At 38.4% G+C, this 8,479-nt stretch overlaps 1 protein-coding gene and 1 pseudogene across 4 annotated transcripts in view; one reads left to right on the top strand and one right to left on the bottom strand.

Moving 5' to 3' along the window:
* Positions 1-3,177, bottom strand: part of LOC107184741 — a 7,671-nt pseudogene extending 4,494 nt beyond the window's left edge.
* The window catches only part of LRCH1 (leucine-rich repeats and calponin homology (CH) domain containing 1), a 259,641-nt gene that overhangs the window by 118,729 nt on the left and 132,433 nt on the right, over positions 1-8,479 (top strand). The gene's annotated exons all lie outside the window — the stretch shown is intronic.

Below are 8,479 nucleotides of genomic sequence, written 5' to 3' on the forward strand. Positions count from 1 at the left end.
TGAGCAGTTATGGCGGCTCTCAGTCCTGTCCCCAGGGGCTCTGCCTCTCTGAGTCCCAGCAACCGCTGCAAACCTCGGAGAGAAAGCTGCACTCGCTCTGACCGAAGCCAGACAGTCCCGCTTCTCCCATTTGAGTCTGTGCCCCTAAAGACTCGCCCAGATCTGGAGCTCAGAGTCTGCGACTCCCTCCCGATTGAAAACAACAACCGCGCCCTCTGCACCACCAGCCTGCTCCGCGCACTCCGCACCTCAGAATTTGACTTCAGCACTGCGCCTCCTCTGAGTGTCCGTATGCGTTACTCTTTCCTCCTAGTCGTAGGACTTCCCTCTAGTTTTTATTAAATCAACTTTATCAAGGTATAACTTGTACCCAGTCTTTTTTATAGATTATGGATCACTAATTTTTGTATAATCAAATAAAGCTAATTTTACTTTAAAGTAGGAATAAAATTGGCAGGTCTGAGTATAAAAGTGTATCACTATTTAACTGAAGACTTGTTCTCTTCCTCTCACCCTTTCAATGAAATCAAATATCAGGTAGAGGCAAGATTCTGCCCTTAATCTACCCATCTTCTTCCTTCCCCAAAGGTAAATGCTAACTTACTTGGTGTGTATTATTCCCAAATATATTTCGTAGTTTTTCCACATAGCATGTATGTTTCCATAAATAACATGTGCTATTGTTTAGTGCTTTAAAAACAATATTAGTGTCACGTTGTACATAATGTTTTGCAATAATTTCCACTTAACATGTTTTTATGCCCCCAAATTTATTTTTTAAATATCAAAAGCCTATACTTTTATTTATTTACTCATATATTTTTAATAATTTATTTTTCAATTACAGTTGACATATAATATTATATTAGTTTCAGTTGTACACCCACATAACTTACTAAGTTTTCATCCCAATAAACCTGACCTATCTGACACCATACATAGTTATTAGCTGTAACAACCAGTTTGTACTTTTTTTTTTAATATATTTTATTGATTTTTTACAGAGAGGAAGGGAGAGGGATAGAGAGTTAGAAACAACGATGAGAGAGAAACATTGATCAGCTGCCTCCTGCACACCCCGCACTGGGAATGTGCCTGCAACCAAGGTACATGCCCCTGACCGGAATCGAACCTGGGATCCTTCTGTCTGCAGGCTGACGCTCTATCCACTGAGCCAAATTGGTTAGGACCAGTTTGTACTTCTTAATCCCTTCACCCTTTTCACCCATCTTTCCAACCTCTTCCCATCTAGCAGCCATCAAAATGTTCTCTGTATCTATAAGTTTTGCTTGTTCATTTATTTTGATTTTTAGATTCAGTTGCTGATAAATATATTTATTGCCATTTTATTGTTCATATTTTTTAGGGTTTCTTTTTCTTCTTAAAGAAGACCCTATTAGGATAATCTAGAAGTTTACATATTGAACTTTCATTTCTCCTGGTTTCTGGTTTATCTAACTAGAAACTAGTTTGCGTTTTCTTGCATAAGAACCTATTTCGACTATAGCAGAATGTTAATTACCTTGGAATTGCCTGATGGAGCTGGCACAGTGGTGTCTATAGATTTTGGTTCACCATTTCCCTAAAACATCTGTCCTCTAATCCCAATTTGTATAGGGGAAATATCCCAAAGGAATATTGATCTCTTACTTTATTTACCTGTTCCCATTTTGCTGTGACATTTTCACCTCTAACAGTTCTGCATGTTCGTAAATAGATTTAGCTTTGCATTAAGTCCATTTGCACTGATAAACTTTTGGGTATAAATGACATTTTTCTTCTGGGATAATAGAAAGTATAAAATTCTACAAACAATAGGTAATCTAATTTCAAAATTTATATTATGGTTTAAAAACATTAATAAAATTGGTTCCGGTATGATTTTAATGTTGAGCCTAGTTCAGGTAGAATGGTAGAAAGAACATATTGGAATATGGTTCTCAGATTCTTTAGGGCAAGAACAGAGAAAAGTCGAAACTGATGATGGCTGAAGAGGAGATGTATGGTAGGTATATAGTAAACAGAGTTTTATGAGGAATTCCTGGGTAATTGAAAGTGATAAAGAAGTAAAGGTGTAACCAGACAATCAATGAGTCCGTGCTGCCTGTCACTACTTAGCCAATTAAGCAGAAACAGGGTTGAATCATATATGAGCGTTTATTCCAATACTGCCGGCAGTATGGGAGAGCAGAAGGGCCCCTCATAAACCAGCTGCTTATATAGGGTAGGACAAGGATTACATGGGGAAGTAGGGATCACAGGCATGGGCAACATGGTTGTTAATTTTTCCATGATAATAGGCAGTTCTTGAATGAGAATGGTTCCAAGGTTGATTCCCAGGTCCAAGGTTGACTCCCAGGTCCTGGGGACATACAACTCCCATCCAGGCCAGAATGTCCTTTCTTTAATAACACAAGGCAATAATGATTAACAGAGCATGATTAATATTCCCCATAACCAAAGCTAGCCCATAATATTCTGTTTTTGCCCCTACCAATGGGACCTTAAAGCATCCAACTCTTTAAATGTTATTTTCTGTCCGTAATTGTTTAATTTCTTATTTGCCTCTATCTTTTCTCTCACTTATATAGGTCATTTGTATTTTGTTTTGTTTTTCTTTACTCCATGGACAAAAAACGGGCCACATACTAAGACTGACAAGCTCAGAGGAGGCCAGCAGGGTGGGCCTTACAAACTCAGACCTGAAATAATGGCACAGGATGGTCTGAAATTATAACTTCTTAGCTACAAATGAGTCATGGTGGGTAGTCAGTGCTAGGCCAGTGTCTTCCTTCACAAAGGTCAGTCTTTACCTTAATGAGCCTGTCTGTTGTCTTTTTGCATCAATGATAATATACCTTTGGAATGTCAAGGTAATTTCCTTTTTCAGACCTCTCGGGGCACAATTTTCCACCAGTGCAGAGACCACAGAACTCCTCATTATTATTGTTATCATGTTAGTTGTTAACTTTTAACTATCCTGTGTAAAAGAAATATGTGTTTATTCCTTTTATTTTTATCCAGTCCCAGAGGTTTCCAAGTTTTGCTTTGCTTTCTCCAGCCTCTTTAATCTATCACCAGTGGATTTTATATAACCTCTTATGTCTCCTCTGATTGTAATCCTATCTAATAATAGACAAACATGGTAATTGACCATACCTTCACTACGTCTCCCATCGGCTAATTAGCATGATTTGCAAATTAACCGCCAACAAAGATGGCAGCTAATTTGCATACTGAAGGCAAATCCCACTGTACCGCCCCGCCTGGGGCTGGCAGCAGCATGATCCCCAGCTGCTGGCCACCCCAATGCGAGATCCTGGCCTGCGGTGTGCAGTGCTGGGTGGGCGGCACGGGTGGCAGCACGATCCTGAGCCGCCGGCCTGCCCCAGTGGGGGATCCGGGCCTGTAGTGTGTGAGGCGGGGCAGGCGGGGCAGGCAGCTGCACTATCTGAGCTGCCACCAGCCCAGTTCTAGATCTGGGCCTGCCATCTGCAACTGGGGGAGGCGGAGCAGACACTGCGGGATTGGGCATGCCATCTGCCACCAGGGGAGCAGGCCTAAGCCAGCAGATGGTTATCTCCTGAGGGATCCCAGACTGTGAGAGGGCGGAGGTTGGGCTGAGGGACCCTCCCCCCGCCAGTGCACAAACTTTTGTGCACCGGGCTTCTAGCCCTATATAATAAAAGTCTAATATGCTAAGTGTCCAACCATTTGACCGTTTGACCAGTCGCTATGATGCACACTGACCACCAGGGGTCAGATGCTCCAACCTGTAGGTTAACTTGCTCTGGGGTCCAGCTGATTGGGACTGGGCAAGATGGACTAGACCAAACTACGGCTCGCGGGCTGGATCCGGCCAGTTTGAAATGAATAAAACTATTGAAAAAAAAGACCGTACGCTTTTATGTAATGATGTTTACTTTGAATTTATATTAGTTCACACAAACACTCCATCCATGCTTTTGTTCTGGCCCTCTGGTCCAGTTTTAGAACCCATTGTGGCCCTCGAGTCAAAAGGTTTGCCCACTCCTGGGCTAGATACACCCTGGAGCCCTCTTCCAGTCCCTCCCCAGCCCCAGTGGGGTCCCTCGGCCTGGCCTGCATCCTCTCTTAATCCAGGACCCCCCGGGGGATGTCAGAGAGCCAGATTCAGCAATCTTCACAGGTCAGGCCAAGGGACCCCACCACGAATCCATGCACCAGGCCTCTGGTATTTAAATAAGGTGCAAAACTGCCATACTTTGAAGCATTTTCTCAGTCCATTGAACTTTTGCTTCCTGGCAATTGTTAATCAGTGTGGCTCAAATAAACTCAGAATTTTTACAGGTTATGTTGATAGCTCACATCTACTTTATTTATTTTTGTATTGTCTAAAGTTTTACATATGTCTCCTTTTTTCCCCAACACATCTACTTTAATATTACCGCATTTTAAGACATATTCCCTAATGTTGAGTCATGACTTTTTATATTTTATTTATTTATTTTTTTTAATCCTTACCCGAGGATATGTTAGGGAGAGAGACAGAGAGAGAAAATTGATTGGTTGCTTCCCGTATATGCCGCAAATAGGCATAGAACCCATGACTTAGATATGTGCCCTGACCAGGAATTGAACCCACAACCAACTGAGCCACCTGGCCAGAACTGAGTCATGAATCTTTAAAGGAATTGCTAACTAAAAAGGAGAAAATTAAGAAAATGTATCTCTTTTCAGAGGTATTGTATCAGGGCATATAAAAGATGTATGTACATCCTCTAAACTCTTTGAAAGCCAGGGACATATATACATGTATAATTATTTTTGGCACCTATTAAATTGATTTCATGAACATAAAATAGTAACATAGGGCAAGCTTTAAAGTGACCAGGAGGCAGCCATCTTGTTTATTCAATTCTAAAGTCTTTAACTGCTGTTTTGAATATTGGGTTTAGTTAAAACATGTCTTCTAGGAATTGAACTCTTGAAATTGACTTATTTCTCTGGGAGTAATTTTGAGGTAGACTGTTATATTCACCTAAATTTTTTATTTGTAGCTTGTGAAATAGTAGGTGACTGTCATATGTTTACTGACAAATATGTAAAAATTACTGGAAAATACTAGTGGCATCTAATTAAATTGCAAGTCTTCTAAGATGTTGAGTAATATCATTCACATGATAGTGGGTGGTCTGTGTGAGTTCTTCTTGTCCTCACACTACCACCCCACTCCCAGCCACCCTCAAGCTGGTAGCCAGGAGGAGTTTAGAATATTGTGCTGTCTGTGATCATGATATATGCCCCCTCCACTGCAACCAACGTTGGCATTGTAGCCTTTTCATGTCTTTTCTCCCCTCATGAAAATTATAAAATATATTTCTTCTTCAGTTTGGTGAAGAGGCATGGTGGACTTATGTTGACTTTTGGCCTTTGAAGGAGAGGCTGCTAGTCCATTTATTTGAAAAAGAAGCAAGGGCTCAGGATGCTGCAAACACACTGCTTTGTGAAAGAACTGAGTTGCCTTCAATCCAATTTATTGTCTATGATAGTTATAAATGGGAGAATATGTCAAAGAAAGCTTCTAATCTAGATAGTATATAATCAAATCATGACATTATCACTAACATATAGTGGGGAAATATATATAAATTTCAGAAAATTAAAGAAATACTGTAAATTACTTTTGAGCACGCATTTCAGATGGACTAATCAAATACAGCACATTCTTAAACAGCGTGAATAAATAGGCAAGTTAATAAAATTATAGATATAAGTACTTGAAAACGCTTTCTTTCCCGAAGTACTTAGAATGTCCTCTCATATTTCTATTAAATAGGAATAAAAAGTTGTTAGATGAAATAGTGCAGAGAACCTGCTTTTCAAACTTTCATAGATTTCATATTTCTATACTTAAAATTAAACATGGTCTCACTGTATTAAAAATTTCTTTTCAAATCATATGTAAAAATTACAAATTTTGTATATTTCAAAGTAGGAGAGATACCATATGGGAAACATTTACCATTTAGTATACCCTCTGGGATATATTGGGTATTCCAGCAGAGCAAAGCCATGAATATTTGATGCTGATAGTGATAATGATAGCAACAAAGATGATGGTGGTAGTGATATGTCACTGCCTACCCAACTTCTTGGCTGAGAGGCTCTCTCAAGGATTTTATCTTTAAATGTCAAATGGTTGCTTGGTGTCAGGAACCCAATTCCTGTCTTTGACTAGATATGGGCTTAATTAGCACATGTAAAAAACATCTTCAATGCAGTTAAAAACACATTTTCTACATTATTTCACATGATCGGAATATCATATTTGTGGAAACATTAATTTATTGTTGCTTATGTAACCTGTGCTTGAAGGATAGGCTTTTAATCTTTGCTTCTTGGTGTTTGCTACATTAAGTTATGTTAGTTTATGTGCCATTGTGTCTTTTCCTGTTACAAAGTGTCTTAAACCAAGAAATGTGGCCAGGAACAATAAAAGTGATTATGCAAGACTTATTCCTATAGAGGAACAAACATTTTGAACCTGAATTACACAGGAAAGACTCACAAAGTTTAAAATCTATTTCAAGACATTGGAGAGGTTGCTGTTGATGAGAATCATGGAAAAAAAAAAGTACCTTAGGAAAATAGACTAGCAAAACTCTTGGCAACCTTAGGGGTGTTGTGATTCTAAGAATAGGGATCTTGGCTTTAAAGTTTCATCGCAGAAAGATTCAGGAATAAAAGGTGCCAACAAATGAAAGTTCTTTACAGCCTTTGATCATGTTGTTTCCAGAACTCTCAGTGACTGATTTTACTTTCCGAGAGTGAAATACACAGCCAGGAGCTGGTTTATTGATTAGAACCCCCTATCTCTCTGAGACATTGCCTGTAAAGAAGAGAACAGTTTTTTGAACAAAATGCTATCACATCATAAAAAGGATCTGTTTTGGCTGCTTTTTCAGAAGCTTGGCATCCTTTTTGGCTGCTAAACAATGTGCAGAAAGAGCCAGCTTCCTGATGGCTGCCTAACCTGTATCTCCACATTCCTGTGGGAGTGGTCATTCTGGGAAATAATCTTTAATCCTCAGAATGTAGCTCTCTGTTTGAGGATTGGAAGAAGCATTCTGTAAACTAGAGTTGTGGTAGGTAGTACAAATTTTATATTTTTTGTTGTGAATGAAAATTATGTTTCATTGTTTCTAAGAATTTAAATTTTACCCCTAAGTCTCCTTGCACTGACATTTCTGAAGAAAGTTTCAATTATAAGATAGCATTTCTTCTTTCTGTAAACCGATAAAATTGATGATGTCTTCCTAACATGGAAAAGGTGAGGATTTTTGTTAAATTCAAGACAAACTTGTAAATTCTACATCTTTTAATGAAGATCTTATCTCATTCCAAGGAAAAATGAGAATATATATTTTAGAACTGGCTTTTGGTAGCTAGATTTTCTTGTGAAATGACAGATCAACAGGAGGACACTAAAATTCAGGTATTTGGAAGTATTATCTTAAAATTTAAAAATATTTTTGTCCAATGCTAGAGTTAGCAGTGGCCATCCGGGTATGATTTAAGCCTTTCCTTTTTTCGTGTGCTTCCTGGGCATTTGTTTTTAAAGTGGAATCTTATCAGGTCCCATTTCTTTTAATATATTTTAATATAGCCTATACATGGCAAGGCTTTCAAAGAGGGTTTTTCCATTATACACATCACTGATTACAGAAGTTGTTTAGATCAGTGTTTGTCTTGGGAAAAAAAACAACAACAAAAAAACAAAACCGGAGAGACACAAAAGGGACATTATGACTTTGATAGCTAGATCACTGTTTTCAGTTCTGTTTCTGATCTTAATAGAGTTTTTGAGATCTTTGTGCTGCAGATTTGCTTTCCTAAAATGGGGTGAAGACATACTCCTAATTTATTGTATAGTTTTTTCTTGTTTATAGTAATACTCAAAGTTTTTTCTGCAAGCCCAAAATGATCAACCTGCAAATTACATTTATTTTTCTAACTAGACAAACAAAAGCCCTTTGAAACATTGCCATTTTATCAATAATAAACTTCTTATATTTCCTCTAACACAATGGTTCTCAACCTTTTGGCCCTTTAAATACAGGCCCTTTAAATACAGTTCCTCAGGTTGTGACCCAACCATAAAATTATTTTCTTTGCTACTTCATAATTGTAATGTTGCTACTGTTGTGGATTGTAATGTAAATATCTGATATGCAGGATGTGTTAGGTTAGCCACTGTGAAAGGGTCGTTCAAACGCCAAAGGGGTCGCGACCCACAGGATGAGAACCACTGTTCTAAGTTCAAACAACTATTTTTCACATATCTGGAAGACAACACACATTCAAAAATTAAAGACTGCCCAATTTTCCTATTGGAAGCAAACAGCCTATCTTTGTGAGCAAATATTTGCTAGAAATCCAAATGTAATTCAAATAAATTATTCAAATTCATTAGCCTGTTTGGCTCAGTGGATAGAGT

The sequence above is a fragment of the Myotis davidii genome, unplaced genomic scaffold (assembly GCF_000327345.1).
Source record: "Myotis davidii unplaced genomic scaffold, ASM32734v1 scaffold888, whole genome shotgun sequence".
In the NCBI taxonomy this organism is placed as follows: Eukaryota; Metazoa; Chordata; class Mammalia; order Chiroptera; family Vespertilionidae; genus Myotis; species Myotis davidii.